Source organism: Tenrec ecaudatus, chromosome 11, assembly GCF_050624435.1.
Source record: "Tenrec ecaudatus isolate mTenEca1 chromosome 11, mTenEca1.hap1, whole genome shotgun sequence".
NCBI classification, from domain to species: domain Eukaryota; kingdom Metazoa; phylum Chordata; class Mammalia; order Afrosoricida; family Tenrecidae; genus Tenrec; species Tenrec ecaudatus.
Window position 1 is genome coordinate 91824546 of NC_134540.1, and position 18007 is coordinate 91842552.

The window sequence follows — 18007 nt, forward strand, 5'->3', positions numbered from 1 at the left end:
TTCAAGATGGAAAGATTTTTTTTTTGTTCTGATGATGCCTTATACCTGATTCCTTCGACACCTCATGATAGCACAGACTGGTGTGCTTCTTCCATGTGGGCTTTGTTGCTTCTGAGTTAGATGGCCACTTGTTTACCTTAAAGTCTTTAAGATCCCACTCGCTATACGTTTTCATAGCTAAACACCATCAGCTTTCTTTGCCACATTTGCTTATGCACCCATTTGTCTTCAGCAATTATATCATGTAGGTGTGCACCCAATGATATGATTTTGTGTTCTTTGATGACTGATAACTCATCCCTTCGGTGCCTCTTGATCACACAGGCTGGTGTGCTCTTCCATGTGGGCTTTGTTGCTTCTAAGCTAAATGGTCACTTGTTTACCCTCAAGCTTTTAAGACCCCAGACGCTATATCTTTTGATAGCCAGGCACCATCAGCTTTCTTTACCACATTTGCTTATTCACCCGCTTTGTCTTCAGTGGTTGTGTCGGGAAGGTGAGCATCATAGAATGCCAATTTAATAGAAGCAAGTATTCTTGCATTGAGGGAGTACTTGAGTGGAGGCCCAATGTCCTTCTGCTACCTTAATATTATACCTATAAATATAGGCACATAGATCTATATCCCCACCCTCATATATATATAAATATTTGCATATGTACATGCCTTTATCTAGACCTCTATAAATGCCTTTTGCCTCCCTGCTCTTTCCCCTATTTCCCTTGACTTTCCTCTTGTCCCACTATCATGCTCCGTCCCCACCTGTGTTTCAGCAGTTCCTCTTGGTTACATTACCCTTGATTATGCCCTACCAGGCCTCCTACACCCAACTCACCACCAATTTGGATCGCTTGTTGTTCCCTTGTCCCTGGGTTTGTAAACACCACTTCCTTACCCCACCTCCCCCTATCCATGTCCCCCTGAAACTGTCAGTCCCATTGTTTTCTCCTCCAGATTGTACATCCAGCCTATTTTATTTAGACAGACCTACGGAGATAATAATATGCACAAAAACAAGACAGAGGACAACCAAGTAACAGTATACAACAAGAATAACAAACCACTGACAAAACAAACAAACAAAGCACAACAAGAAAGAAAAGCTTGTCGTTAACTCAAGGATCATTTGTTGGCCTTTAGGTGTCTTTTCCAGTCCAGTCTGATGGGGCACCACATCCTGGCCCCAAAGTTCACCTTCAGCATTCCCTGGGGACCTTGCTGCTCCATTCCCTTGCTGTTCCACTGCACTCCCCCAGTTCTTTGCCTCGGTGTGGCAGGATCAGATCAGGCGCAATTCCCACACTGTGTCTCCGGGGCTGTTCCCCGTAGGGCCATGGGTCAGTGAGGGGCTTCATGTCTCATAGGGGAGCAGGCCATGTGGTCCTCTCTGTGGACTGGCTGCTCTATTTGGGGTCATTGTCCTCAAGGCCTGGTGGGCTAGGATGTGCTCCACTCTCTCCCACTCCCCCTTCATCTGCTCCCATGTGGTCCGATCAGATATGTCCCTCTGGCGGAGCTGCAGATTCAATGCCATCCTTTGAAATAAATTCTTCTGGGGGAAGGGGAAATAATCCACTTAGTATTTGGGACTGGGGCCAGCCCCCGCCTCCCCAGATCTCTCCACTGGGTTCCTACTCCATTCTAGAATGTTGCATTCACACCTTGGGAAAATGAGTTGAGGTCTGGTCCCTCTTTCCCTGTGGAGATATAAACAATACCCTCCCATTGGTTGGGTTAGTGCCCCGTGCCTCCGCTATCCATTTCTTCCTTATTTTCATCATTTTTTTCCCTTTTCCCAAAATGTATAACAGCCCAATGGAATTCTGTTTGTTGATCTTGTATCCTACCACTCTGCCAAACTCCTCTATTGCTTCCTGTACTCCCCTTGTGGAACTTTTAGGATTTTTCATATATAAAACCATATCATCTGCAAATAAAGATAGTTTCACCTCTTCCTTCCCCAGATGAATACCTTTGATGTCTCTTCTTTGCCTTATGCTGTTAGCAAAAACCTCCAGCATGATATTAAATAAGAGTGGGGACAAGGAACATCTTTGTCTGATTCCCTTTTTCATTGGGATTGTGTTAGTTTTTTCTCCGTTGACTACCACATTTGCTGTTGGTTTTTCATATTTAGCTTGTATTGACTTGAGGAACTTTCCTCCCATTTCTATCTTCTCTAGTGTCTTAAACAGGAATTGGTGTTGGATGTTGTCGAAAGCTTTTTCTGCATCCATCGATATTATCATGTGGTTCTTATAGTTTTTCATGTCAATGTGATGAATAATACTAATGGTCTTTCATATGTTGAACCATCCCTGCATCTGTGGTACGAATCCCACTTGGTCATGGTGAATTATTTGTTTTATATACTTTTGTATTCTATTGGCTAGTATTTTGTTAAGGATTTTTGCATCGATGTTCATTAGAGATATTTGTCTGTAGTTCTCGATTCTTGTGGGATCCATGCCTGGTTTTGGTATCAGAGTTATACTAGCTTCATAGAAGGAGTTCGGGAGTTTGCTATCCTTTTCTATGTTCTGGAAGAGTTTCTGTAGGATTGGTGTTAGTTCTTCCTTAAATGCTTGGTAGAATTCTCCAGTGAAGCCATCTGGTCCAGGGGATATTTTTGTCGATAATCCCTTGATAACCTTTTCTATTTCTTCTATTGCTATGGGTCTGTTGAGATTCTTGATGTCTACCAAGGATAGTCTAGGGAGGGATTGTTTTTCCAAGAATTTTTCCAGGTCTTACAAATTGTTGAATTTATTGGCATATAATCCTTCGTAGTACTGTGTAACTATCCTTTTCATTTCATTAGGGTCTGTTGTAATGTCCCCTCTTTCATCCCTTATTCTTGCTATTGAAATTTGTTCCCTCCTTTCTTTGGTTAGGTTTGCCTGTGGTCTATTGATTCTGTTTATCCTTTCAAAGAAACAACTTTTAGAAGTATTAATTTTTTCCATAGGTTTCTTATTTTCCCTCTCGTGAATCTCAGCCCTGATTTTTATAATTTCTTTTGCTATTAGTAGGATTGTCCTGCTGACTCTGCTCTAGTGGCTGTAAATTTTGTGTCAGCATATCAAACACGAGTCTCTTCCTTTCTCAGGTGTGCATGTATTGCTATGAAACTTCCTCTGATAATTGCCTTTGCTGTGTCCAATAAGTTTTTGTACGCCATGTGCTCATTCTCGTTGGTTTCTAAAAATTTCTCAATTTCATCTCTAATCTGTGCCTGTATGCACTCCTTTTGCAGTAGAGACTTATTCATCCTCCAATTGATTGCTCTTGTTTTTTTGTCTTCCTTTTATTGATTTTCAGCCTTATGGTACAGTGGTCAAAGTAATAGCAGTCTGTATGATTTCAGTGTGCTTAAATTTATATACATTCACGTTATGACCCAGTATGTGGTCTATCTTCAAATATGTGCCATGTGGACATGGGAAGAATGTGAATTTTGTAGTTTTGGGATGAAAACATCTGTAAATATCTATCAGGTCAATTTTTTAATTGTGGTGTTTAGATCTCTAGCCTCTTGTTGAGTTTATTTTCCTGTGATCTATCTTTCTCAGCAAGAGATGTGTTGAAGTCACCCACTACAATTGTTGACGCTGTGATTTCGTTTTTAATCTTTTGAAGTGTTTGGTTGACGTATTCAGTGGGTCTCGCATTCAGGGAATATATGTTTACAATGCTCAGTGGTTCTTTGTCTACCACTCCCTTGAGCATAATAAAGTGCCCCTCCTTATCTCTTTTTATGATTTACACTTTGAGGTCAATTTTATCTGAGATTAGAATTGCAACCCCTGCTTTTTTCGAATTGCTGTTTGCTTGGTATGACTTTCTCCAGTGTTGCTTTTCAGCCTGTTTTTGTCTATAGCCTTGAGATGCATCTCCTGGAGGCAGCAGATTGATGGGTTGTGTTTTCTAAGCCTGTTTGCTAGTCTCAGTGTTTTAATGCCTGAGTTCAGGCCATTGACATTCAGGCTTATTATCTCTATCTGCAGACTCTGTGCTGTCATCTTATACGTCTTGTGTTGGGAGTTTTCATATTTTCCTTTTTCATTAGTATGTTGCCTGTGTGTGTGTGTGTGTGTGTGATTCTTGACTTCTTTCCATCTTTAAGCCAATGCTATCTTGGGGTCTGTTTTCTCTTTGTTGCCCTCTGGGTGAGGTTGTTCTATGTGGTGGTCTCTTATTTATGCTTGGTGAGTGTTGTTCTTCTGCCCATACTGGGTCGGCAAGGAGCTTTTGTAAGGCTGGGTTTCTTCTAATGTATTCTTTGAGTTTTTCCTTGTCTGGGAAAACTCTTACTTCTCCATCTATGTAGATTGATAATTTGGCTGGGTAGAGTATTCTTGGGTTTGCGTAGTTTTCCTTCAACTTTTGGAATATGTTACTCCACCCTCTCCTCTTCTTCATAGTTTCTGCTGATAGGTCTGAGCATATTCTTATATGGGAACCTTTATATGTGATTGCTTGTTTTTCCCTAGCTGCTCTCATGATTTTCTCCTTTTCCTCAAAGTTGAATAGCTCAACTACTATGTGCCTTGGTGACTTTTTCTTGGATTCAGTCTAACTGGTGTTCTTTCAGCCTCCTGAATGGTTGCCTGGTTTTCACTCATTAAGCTGGGGAAGTTTTCCTCCAAAAAGTATCTCACTATTGTTGCAGGTGACTTCTTTGTTGTGACTTCCTCTGGTAAGCCAATAATTCTAATGTTGTTCTACTTCATAGCATCAGACATAGCCCTTAGGTTTTCTTCAGCTTCTCTGATGATCTTATTAGATTTTTGTTCACTTTTGTTAAAGTCTGCATAGATGTCCTCTGAGTCACTGATGTGTTTCTCTGCTTCCTCCAGTTGATTCTTGAGGTCCATGTTTCTGCTACTTGTTTTTGTTATTGCCTCCCTAAGTTCCTGTATTTCCATTTGGTGTATGGCCTTTTTCTCCTCTATCATTTCATCCTTTTTCTGTATTGTTTCCCTCATATCCTGTATGACTCCAAGCAGCATTCTGAAAATTTCTTTCTGTGGCAGCTCAATGTCTGCTTCTTCTATGTATGTTTTTCTGCTCGGGACATCTTCTGTCATTGACTTTTGTTTCTCCTGTTTTTTTCGTTGAGGTCATTGGGGCTGATGGCTGTTCACCTTGTATTGTTTTAGAGGAGCCAGTTGTCATTTTACAGGGAGTCAAAGAGCTCTGGCTCTCTCTGGGAGATTTGTAGGAATGCTTCTTTAAACTGTCGACAGCTAATTTCACTATGGGCTTAACCTACCAGTTTAACCTCCTGTGGCTTCCCTATCAGGGGAGTGCCCCAGAAGGCTGGTTGGTTGCATGCTTTGGTGTTGCAGAGGTTGGGCAGAGGTTCTTGCAACAGCCTGGAATGTTGACGAGTGTTGGCCAAGCTGCCTTATGTCCCCAGTTACACAGGCAGGAATTCCCAGGTGATAAGTTGGGCAGAGTATCCCTGGTGGGAAAGCAGGGCTTTCCCTAGCTTCGGGGTGGCTACACAGCTCACCTACCTGGTTGTGGTGCAGGTATAAAAGCTTTAGGCTAACAGGAGTGTTCTGAAAGTCAGCAGTGGAGTGTGAGAGAATGGGAAAGAGACAAAGAGGGGAAAATTTTTTTAAAGTAAGACTGTTTAGATTGTGGGGGAATATAGGGAAGAGAGGGAAACAAAAGCAACTGTGTAGCTGAGTCCCACTCCCTGCCTATGAAGCTGAGAGGGTTTAGTCCCTGCAAGCCACAGCTGAGCCAAGAAAAAGCCCCTGTGCAGCCCTTAAAGACTGTGGGGGGGACAGCGAACAGAGATGTAAACAATAGCAGCAATGTAGCTGAACCCTGATCCCTGCCCGTGGAGCTGCAAGGGTCCTGTAGTTGTGTTGAGACCAAGCCTGCCTACGGTCTCCAATTGGTCCCGGCTCTGGCAGAGACAGTGTTGGGGCCAAGGTCAAGCCCCAGCTGGCTTCCACTGAGGTAAACCAAAAGTCCCTCAAAATCCCATGGGTCTGTGCCTACTTATCTTTATGATGCTCCTTCTGTATTCCAGCTGTGTTAAAGGTTCCTCTAAGCAATTTTCCTAGGCTGGATTCTGCGGAGTCCCTCTGGTATGTCTCACTCCGTCACCATCTTTCCTCCATGAGTCAGTCAGAAACATCTAACAACTTCTCCCCACCTAAGCCCCGCTTGGTGGTCCACGTGGAGACAGGGGGAAGGGAAAGAGGAAATGAGGAAAGGGAAACAAAGGACAGGAGAGGAGAGGGTGAAGAGAGGAGAGAGAGACCAGCGAGAGTGACCCACTGATCTTGATTTCAGCTGACTGATGCTTCAGAACAAAACTTTCTAGGAAATGCTCTATTAGAAGACTGTTTCATGGTGATATATATATGTTAATTTTTATAATATATTGGAATAGAAATTTAAATTGGTGTTCTACTTTTGTTTCTGTCCTTTTAATTACAAACCATATTTTCTTCATTGTACTTCATTAAAGAAAACTTCCCTGATTTTCTTTCTAACATGCCAAGGACATTTTGTTAGTCATCATTTGTGGCTTCATAATATTCCTTTGTATGACTGGACGACACTGTTTTTTTCTATTCGTTTGTTGATGGAAATTTTGGTTTTCTCCATCTTCTAATTCGTTTCACTACTGTGGAAAGGGTTCCAGTAAATATTGGTTTGCAAGTTATTGTGATTGCAGAAAAACTAAACACCATATAGTGTCGCTTCAGCTTTAGACAGTTGGCAATTCATTTTATTTTTTTTCCAACATATATATGGTTCCCCACCCCTAAAATGTATGTCCTTCATAGAACCCTGAATATTACCCTACCAAGAAACTTTGATCATTAGAGATATGGTTAAGATCAGATCATATTGGTGTAAGATGAGACCTAAATCCAATATAACTCGGTGTTACCAATTTGATTGGAACTCATAGCAGTGCTCTAGGACAGATTGGAAATGCGCCTTGGGCTTTCCAAGTCTGAGTCTTTTCAGAGGCTGATAGTTTCATCTTCCTCTTGCAGAGCAGCTGGAGACTTTCAATCACAGGTCCTGAGGTTAAACACCCAATGCTTACTTCCGACTGTGCTCCCAGAGCTCCTAGTAGAGTTCATCCAAGTGCGCATTTCTCACTCATTGCCACCGAGTCCATTCCAACTCACAGCAACCATATAGGGGAGAGTGGAACTGTGCCTCTGTGTTTCTGAGACTGTATTTGGGGGGAGTAGAAAGCTTCGTCTTCTTCCAGCATAGAGGTTGGTGGTTTCAAACTGCCAACCTTGAGGTTAGCAGCCCAACTTGTAGCCAGTATACCACGAGGCTACTAACAGATATTTTAAGAGTTCAAAGTCACATAAAATGATGCTCAGCATTATCAACCATTAGAGAGATGCAATTCAGAACCACAACAAATTATCACCTACTCTCCATTAGAAGGAACACGACATAAAAATATTAAAATGAAAAGTCCCTGACAGTTAACCCCTATTGTTTGTGTAAATAGCATTCAGCAATGAAAGATTGACTCTGTACAAGAGAATAATTCAGGTACTGCGATATGGAGTTAGCCTACATGGGCCCAATATCACTCTTCAAAATGGCGATAAAAAATCAGTGCCAAGTTCTAATCAAAGACAATATTGAATAAAGATGGTTATGTCACAGAGGGATGACTAAAGAAAGAAGCAAGCAAAAAAACATAGATCCAGGAATGGGTTTGGGGCTCACACTAAATCCTACTCCAATTTAAGAACAACTAGTTTTTTTTCATCATGGCCTGTTCCATGCTCGCCTTCAGTTCATGAAGAGAACACAGAATATATGGGTGCTATAGAAAAGTATGATGAAGAAATTAGATGGTGATCAGCTATCAGATAAAACAGCATCTTGGGACTAAAGACTTGTCTCCAAATAAACAGCCATCTAAGTGAGATGTCAACTAAGTCCACATGGAAAAAGCACACCAACACCAGTCACTGAAGGATTGTAAATCACATAATCTGAATTTGAAGGAGGGAATAGAACCAGAGCCTACATTGTGAGAATTTGGCTTGCAGAACGCTGTGGATGACAGTGGGAGCCTGTGGTAGTTATATAATTTGGTGTCAATTTGAGGATCCAGAATGAAGGGGTAGAATCTAGCCTGTTAAGCAGATCATAGCCAATGAGACCTCTGTGTGTGCATGGCCTTCTCCAGAGGAGTCTAGGAACTCCTGTATTCCTCCTTAGAGGCAGGGAGACTCTTTCTCTCTGCTCACTCCTTGAGAGACATCCCTATGGAGAAGATACATGGAGAGAGGCTGATGGAACCAGATCTCTGGAGCCAGAGAAGCCACATGGAGACCCCTGTCAGTACTGAGATGCTTACAATGTCACTGGGTCCACAAGACCTTTCACCCACTGGGCTGTGATCTTCTTGCAATTGGCATCACTGCATGTGTTTTGTGAGTTGGAAAAGGACTTTATAGATTGGTATCGGACATATGAGTGAATATGGGGCCTATAGACTTGATGTGGACAGGGCTAAAATGTTTTCTTAATATTCAATTGCTTTTGTTTAAAAACACCTTTCTAATACACATATGAGTGTTTATACATTTGTTTCTCTAGTCTACCCAGACTAACACAAAGCCCAAGATACATTTGTGGGAAATATACTTGCAGTGATTTACCTCTATCCATTGGAAGGAAAGTGGTGACCAAGTACAATGCATTGGGAGCTAACTGTAGAAGATCAAAATGATGAACCAATCCTGAATGGTTAGACCTTTGTTACTCAATCCCCATTTGGATGCACATTTAGGCCTTGACTTGGCTTTCAATATTTTCTGTAATTTTTGTCTTTTGTTTGTTCATATTGGAGTTTATCCCAGATGTATTATATCATTGAGGTTCACCCTATTTGATTTTTGTTATATGTTTTTCTGTATATGAAACCCAGGGTTTCTTAATCTATAGGGACAGCAATTAGAATATGGGTTCCTGGGGAGGGGGGGGTACTGTGGTGTTTGGGGGCAGTAAAAGGGAGCTGATATCTAGCAGTTCAGGAAGGAAAAGAATGCTTTGAAACTGATTGTGGGAGCAATTGCACAATGCCGCTTGATGTGATTGAACAATGGAATGACCTATCTGTATTAACTCCCAATAAAATGGTTTTGAAAACACACAAACCCCCCTGGAAATGAGTATTATTAAAGTTGTGGGAAAATTTGAGCCCCAGTCAGGATATTAAATAGTATATTCACTGGGAAAAACAGTTTGTGCCTCAAAGAGTTATACATGGAACTACTAAGTGACCTAGCAATTCAAATCCTAGGTATATTTCCAAAAGTGTTGAGCATGATGACACAACAGAAGATTGCCTAGAAATATTTATCTCCATAGCTTTCATAATAGTCAGAGGGTGGAAATCACTGGAATTTTCACCAACGCATGAGTGGATAAACCAAATATGTCAGGTACATGCAATGGAACTATAAAATTTATCTAGCGGTAGTAATAAATGAAGTTCCGATGCATGCGGCAATTTGATGAGCCTTGAAAATAGTATGCTGAGTGCAATTAGTCACAATCAGAAAGAAGCTCTATGATCTAACTTACATGAAAGAAGTAAATATATAGGAAACACAACTTGCTAATAAAGTGGATCAGGTGGGTTTTCTTTGCGGGGTGTTGTGCATTGAGTTTACATTAATGATTGTGAAATATTTTGGAAACAGCAATAGTGGTTACACAACATAAAATCAATGTCACTAAATTGAACATGTGGAGGTTCTTGTGCTGGCAAATCGTTTCATGTTTCTATTTTCACCATAATTTTTAAATGCTAAAAAAACTAAAGTAAACAAAACCCACCAAGCATTCTCCTTCTGACCAAACTCCAAGTCACTAAAGTCAGTTATCTTTTCCTATGGAATTACCTCCAAATCCATCCTACTGTACTTTCCTCCTCGACCACCCATACCCTTCTAGTGGATTCTTTTAAGTTTTAATATCATTGTAAACAAATTCTCCTATTTTCTTCATCTCTGTCTTCTCTGGGCCCAGGCTCTATCTTGAAGACAATGAATTGTTTTGACTCCCTGAAGATATTGCTTATTCTACATTTCAACTTTTACCACAGTTCCGTATTCCTCTAGTCCCCCAACTCCCAGGCCCAGGATGTTACTTTTAAATCATAATGGAAGTGCTTCTCTCTTTAAAGGTTCATCCATCCCTTGTGGTCTATTACTCCACAAGGGGATTGCTCCATCCTTCATTCTTCCTCTGGGCTGCATCCCAACCTCTCCATCTCTACCAAGAGCTCACATCAGAAAACTATTCTAGATCAATCATGACTTTCATGTGCTCGAATCCAATGGGCTGTCCTAACTTTCCTGGATTAAGGAACTTTACTGCCATTGAGCAAATTGTTTCAGAGCAACCCTATAAGGCAGAGTGAGGTCGCTCCGTTGGCTTTTCTTAGGCTATCCATCTTTACAGGTTCAAGCCAGGACCTCCTGCAATACTCTTCTCGGTTCCCTTTGTTAGTGTGTCAGCGTTCAAGTTTCCTCCTGCTTCACTGACTGCCTTAACTGGGCTTTCTTTCCTGACTCCTCTTCACATCTTTGATGACTAACTGAGACAGATCCAACCTTGGATTCCATTTTCAATCTGATCGCTCTTTATATGTGATCTCAGCTAAACCTAAAGATTAAATGCAGCTACATGCTCACCCGGCTTGTATTCTCTCACAATACTTATTCAGTCTGAATGATGAACAAACAATAAGAACAGCTGGATTATATGAAAAGGAATATAGTATAGGGATTGAGCAAGGCTTCTTAACTACGAATAGCATGCAGATGACAAAGCCTTGCTTGCTGAAAATGAAGGGGACTTGAAGTACTTGGTGATGAAGATCAAGGATTTCAGCCTTCAGTATGGATTATGACTCAATGTAAAGAAAATAAAAATACTCACAACTGGACCAATAGGTAACATCATGAAAAATGGAGAGAAGATTGAAGTTGTCAAGGATTTTGTCTTGCTTGGATCAACAATCAATACTCATGAAATCCGCAATCAAGAGCTGAAACAGCGCGTTGCGTTGGGGAAACCTGCCGCACAGGGCTTCTTTAAAGTGTTGAAAGGCAAGAATATTAATTTTAGGACTAAGGTGCTCCTGGTACAAACCATGATATTTTCAATGACCTCATACACATATGACATGTGAAAGTTGGACCTTGCAAAGGGAAGACCAAAGAAGAATCACCACATTTGAATTATGGTGCTGGGAAGATTACTGAAAGTACAGTGGCCTGTCAAAATACCAAAGCAATGTGTCTTGGAAGAAGTATAGCCAGAATGATCCTTAAAAAAAACAAGTTAATTAATTAATTTAAAACATTTTATTACGTGCTCATACAACTCTTATCACAATCCATACATACATCAATTGTGTAAAGCACATTTGTACATTCATTGACCTGATCATTCTCAAACCATTTGCTCTCCACTTAAGCCCCTGGCATCAGCTCCTCATTTTCCCCTCCCTCCCCACACCCCCTCCCTCATAACCCCTTGATAATTTATAAATTAATATTTTGTCATATCTTGCCATGACCGACATGTCCCTTCACCCACTTTTCTGTTATCCATCCCCCAGAGAGGAGGTCACATGTAGATCTGTGTAATTGGTTCCTCCTTCCCAACTCACCATCTCTCCACCCTCCCAGTATCACCACTCACACCACTGGTCCTGAAGGTATCATCCACTCTGGATCCCTAATGTTTCCAGTTCCTATCTGTACCAATGTATATCCTCTGGTCTAGCCAGACTTGCAAGGTAGAATTGGGATCGTGATAGCTGGGGGTGGGGGGATAGAGGGGAGGAAGCATCAAGGAACTAGAGAAACATTGTATTTTCATTGTTGCTACATCACACCTTGACTGGCTCATCTCCTCCCTGAGACCCTTCTGTAAGGGGATGTCCAGTGGCCTACAAATGGGCTTTGGGTCTCCCCTCTGCACGCCCCACTCATTAACTATGATAAGATTTTTTGTTCTGATGATGCCTGATACCTGATCCCTTCGACACCTCATGATCACACAGGCTGGTGTGCTTCTTCCATGTGGGCTTTGTTGCTTCTAAGCTAGATGACTGCTTGTTTTACTTCAAGCCTTTAAGATCCCAGATGCTATATCTTTTGATAACCGGGCACCATCAGCTTTCTTTGCCACATTTGCTTAGGCACCCATTTGTCTCCAGCGATCATATCATGGAGGTGAGCACACAATGATATGATTTTTTGTTCTTTGATGCCTGATAACTGATCCCTTTAGCACCTCGTAGTCACACAGGCTGGTGGGTTTTGTTGCTTCTGAGCTAGATGGCCGCTTGTTTACCTTCAAGCCTTTAAGACCCCAGATGCTATATCTTTTGATAGCCAGGCACCATCTCTTCATTTGAACAGAAGAGATTTTGTTTACATTTTATATGCATATATATCAGTATATTACATAGTATATATATATACTTATATTTAAATTTTAATAAAGTCCAAAGGCAACATGGTGACGTCCAAACTCCTCCTTCTCCCCCTAAATGACTGCTGCTAGAGTCAATCATTGTTGCCACATTTTTGTGGGTCTACTGGGAGGTACTAAATACATATGCATCTACATTTCTTTCTTATACTAGTGGTAGTACTATACATACTTTTCTGTAGCTTGTTTTCCCATCAGACATTGTATCTTTAAAAAAATCACTCTGTTAAAACTGCCTACTTCACATTATAATTAGCAGTATCCAAGTATATCAATCTACCCACCACCATCATATAGATTACAACTCATAATGATCCTATAAATTGTTTTCAAGGCTGTATATCTTTAGGGATTCATAATAGCTTCATCCTTCTCTCTCAGTGTGGCTAGTGTGTTTGAACTGCCAGCCCTGAAGCTAGCAAACCAACACTTACTCAACAGTGCCACCAAGGCTCGTTCTGTAGAAGTCTGGCATTCTACTTGCTTAGTAATTAATCATTTTACATATGTGTCGGTTTCTTTTATAAACACGATTGCAATTAATATCCTTGTAAAGAAAGCATCTGGTATGTGTACAAATAATTCTTAGGTGTTAGATTATAGATCGAAGGAGCAGGGCATTTGTCATTTTGATAGACATGGTCAAATTCCCCCTATAGATGCTGTGTCCTTCAGCACAATCAGCAGCCATGTGTGGGAGCCTGATTCCCTACATCCTGGTAAGCACACCGTGTTATCAAATGTCTTGACCTTTGCCAATCTGATAGGTGAACTATTCTGCCACAATTGTGGTTTTAATTTGCATTCATCTTACTATGGGAAAAGTTAAGTAAGCTTTCATGTGTTTAAGAGCTTCTTGCATTTATTTTCATGATTTTGAACTTCCTGTTCTGATCCTTTGCCCATTTTCATACCGTCTTTGATCTTTTTTTAAAAATTATTTTCTGACAGGAGCTCTCAAAGCATAAAATCTATAATCAATACTTCCTCTGTGACATGGGCTGAAATTGCTTCCAAGCTTAGTGTTTGCTCTCTCACAACCCAACCCCACATTTTGCTGTGTATCTTTTTTCCCCTACAGAATTCTATATATTAGAAAGTCAAATTCATCAATATGCCTTTCCTTTGAATACTTAAATATTTAATTCATCTGACCCTAAATTGAAGTAAGTGAGGGATTCAACATTAGTGCATTTTCCACTTATGCCTCTCCCATTTATGAAATACTTTATTTTCCCCAAATTAAGTAAAAATTCAATTTCATCACACACTATTTTTCTGTATGTAATTGGATCTATTTCTGTCCTTGACACAACTGGCCTCTTTGCGTACCTCATGTCACTCTCAGGGTCTGGAAGTTTATTTTACTTTTAAAGACTAGCTTCTGTCAATTCCAAATCACAGTAATCCTATTTGCATCAAGGCAGAAATATGCTCCATAATTTTATCGAATTTTTTTGGAAGTAGATGGTCAGGCATTTCTTCCAAGGTACCTATAGGTACCCAAACGTCCAGTCTTTAGCAGTCAAGTTTGTTTGCCCCCCGCAAGCTAATATAGCCTGTTACAGGCATATTGATGGTGGCAGAAGAGCCTTGTCACCAACCCAGGCCTTACCCTGAAGACTGAGGGTCAAAGACACATGTAAAGCAAGCAAATGGGCAAAGCTTTCCTTTGGCTGATCAAGCAAGGAGCGAGCCTGGACTACAGAAGCCAAGGCAAAGTTTTCCGTGTTATATGTGTATGCATCAGGAAGTGCACTGAGAGAATTGTGAATATGTAACCAATTTCCAGGGAGTGGTCACGATTATGCATCGGGGCAGTGTTCTGATTCTTGACCAGGAAATGACTTGCAGAACTCCCACTTTCCAAACGTTGGTGTGGTGAAGTCTTTGGTTCCTTGACCAAAGTCCTTTCCTTTGGGGATGACCTGAGGGTGGTCACTATCCTTTCTGTGCATGTTCAGCAGTGAGAGTTGCATGCTGGAGGGGCTATTTCTTAGGGAGGCAAGGGTCTCACAGACACCGATTATTAGGAAGGAAAGGACCAGGTAACCATGGGCAATATAGGTGTATATGCAACCATCCCGTGACAACATCTCCTGTCCTAAGGGTAGGTTCCTCTGGAACCGTGGACTCTACAAGGTTACCTGGAGCTACGCAGGTTGCCTAGTGGTCTCAGACTCGTGAGTCAGAGCCTCCTGGGGCAGCCAACTGCCGATTTGTTCCCAGGTCCTTGGGGACACTACATTTTTAAGGGGGCTGTGTCATGGCTGAGGACCACTGAGCTTACAGAGTCTACTTTTTATCTTAGCAGAAAATAAGTAAGACTGCTTTGTCCAAGAGGGAGTCATGACGTCACCCCTGAGGGCTTTCCACTGCAAATATAATCCTGAGAAATGGCCTAGGTAAAGGGAAAACAGAGCCTTGCATATTTTTATTTTATTATTACTATTTATTTCTATCTACACAGAAAGAGGTGTGAGGGTGGGAGAGACCCCAAAAGAGCTGTCTTTCCCGCTGGGCTCAGTCAGGTGGCTGCGACAGGCTGGAATCCTGGTGTGCCCACCAAATCGAATCGGCTGTCTCGTACAAAGCACATGTTTGAAGTCTGTGGACAAAGTAGCTGAACCCACTCTTTCGCTGGGCTGGCATGAGTTCTATTGTCCACAGGGTGGCTATGAATTGGAACCTACTCAACAGCGCTCATCAGGAATAACAGTATGGCTTTATTGTAGTGGAGTGAAAGTGCTTACTACGGCTCTGGCACCCATGTCGCTGAAGTCCCCCTGTAACTCCCCCTAAATGATTGGGTGGGACCATGCAGTGATCCCAGGAATAGAGGGGATTGGTCTGTTTTTGTTTCCAACCTCTCGCTATCACAGTAGTTCTCAACCTTTCCTCAGGTCGCCACCCTTTCACAGGAGGCCTCAGGTTGTATTGACCCCAACCATAAAATTATTTCCGTTGCTACTTCCTAATTGTAATTTTGCTACTGTTATGGATCGGGCGACACCTGTGAAAGGGTCGTTTGACACCCCCAAAGGGGTCGCGACCCACAAATTGAGAACCACCGCTATATCAGGATGAGCCGTCTTTGAAGCAGGAGCTCAGAGAGAAAGCCCAGGACCATTTTGGAAGAGCATGCCTGAGATCTCTGCTTGAAATGGTGGGTGCCTCTGGGACCAAAGGAACCAGGGGCTGTGGCACAGAGAGTCAGTCAGCCCCCAGGCTATGGGGTACCTTCCCCTCATCTGGCCCCAAACGATGGAACTGTGGGACAGGGACAGGCAGGATGGCTTCTTGAACCACGGAGGCAAAGACCAAGGGATCACATGGCTGAGAGGCTGAGGACCAGAGAGAGATGTGGCTGCTGGCTGGGGAGACCAGAGGCTGTATCTTTATTGCTGGCTGATTCTATCCGCTAGTATCATTTTAGCTTCCCTTACTGTGGACCACTGGTTCTCAACCTGTGGGTCACGAACCTTTTTTTGGGGGGGAGGGGGAGGGTCGAATGACTCTTTCATAGGGGTTGCACAAGACCATCGAAAAACATAAATATTTCACAATATAAAATTACATATTGTTTTGTGATTAATCACTATGCTTTAATTATAATGTTCAATTTGTAACAATGAAAGTACATCCTGCATATTGGCTATTTACATTACGATTCATCACAGTGGCAAAATTACAGTTATGAAGTAGCAACAAAATTAATGTTATGGTTGGGGGTCACCATAACCTGAAGAACTGTATTAGAGGGTCGCGGCATTAGGAAGGTTGAGAACCACTGCCGTAAACTGTTAAAAGAACAAGCCAACTTGTCTTGGAAGAGGGACGGCCAGAGTGCTCCTTAGAAGGAAGGATGGCAAGACTTCGTCTTGCATACTTTGAACATGATGTCAGGAGATACCGGTCCCTGGAGAAGGACATGTTTGGTAATGTGGAGGGGTGGCAAAGAAGAGGAGGGCCCTCAAGGTGATGGACTGACACAGTGTCAATGGGCTGAGGACGGTGGGCTCAGGCACAGGAACCCATGCATACATGGTGCAGGAATGTGCAGTATTTCCTGTGGTGCTGGGTCGCTGTGGTTCGAACTGACTTGATGGCACCTAATGACAACAGCATTAACTTTCCCAATAAATACCCTTAACTGGGAGTATTGGCTGTGAGCTCTGTGGGTCCTGAAGTAACTGGTCTGACCTAGCAGAAATGGAGGTGGCATGGGAGGAACATTTGGTGTGAGACTAGGCACAGAAGGATGAAGCAGGAAGGCATGTATGACCCCTGCCTGTCATCATATATACTCAATATCATTCTATGTTCATTCTATATTCTATATTTATCCATCCATTCATTCATTCATTTTATATTCGTTCATTCACTCTATATTCATTCTATATTCTGTAGACCTAGGCAGCAGCCATAGTCCAAAACATGACTTGTTTGAAAAAAAACACAAATGTTTGGTTAAAGCAATCTAATTTGCATGAAACAAGACTGTAGTCTTTATTTTTTGCCCCCATTTTCCTGTAAGTGTTCCATTGATAACTTGGGAAACATGTACAGCGTCCAACCACTCTTAGTCTCCTTTAAATTGCTGTGCCTTATTTATAAAATGGAAAAGGGGAACCGATTACAAGGATCTACATATAACCTCCTTCCTGGGGGATGGACAACCAAAAAGCAGGTGAAGGAAGATGTTAGACAGTGTAAGATATGATAAAATAATAATAATTTATAAATTATCAAGGGTTAATGAGGGAGGGGGGAGTGGAGACGGAGCGGGAAAATGAGTAGCCGATATTAAGGGCTCAAGTAGAAAGCAAATGTTTTGAGAATGATGATGGCAACAAATGTACAAATGTGCTTGACACAATGGATGTATGTATGAATTGTGATAAGAATTGTATTAGCTCCCAATAAAATGATTATTTTTTAAATGGCACCTTGTTTATGATCATGAAATATCTTAATTTTTGATATTATAATTAGTTTTTGAGATGATAATTTAATCAGAACTAGGAACACTATGTTGAAAACAAGCTTCGAGAGACCTAACAATGTTTGCCCCATCCCAAGAAATTTTCTAGAAATTGCCAACAGCATCTAGATGTGCACAATGTGAACAACTTATTAGTGACAACTTTTAACATCACTATATTAAAGGCATTGAAAATAAGATTTGTTGTAGCGTTGTCTCAGTCTACCTTCTCTCCTTCATCATTTATTCATTTTCTTACTTCTAGGTGTAAGCATCGTATCAACTAGAAGAGATTTCCGTTTAGACGGAGTCCACCTCTTATTTTCTGCCTCTATCTTTCTAGCGTCTTTCCGTGAACACATATGTACCTTGATGTGAACATGTGGTATTCTATGAAACCTCCAAGGCTCAGAGACGAAAATCACTTCTGTCATAACAGTAGTTAAAAAATGGCTAAACTCTCAACAATGAGAATTAAAATGAAGAAC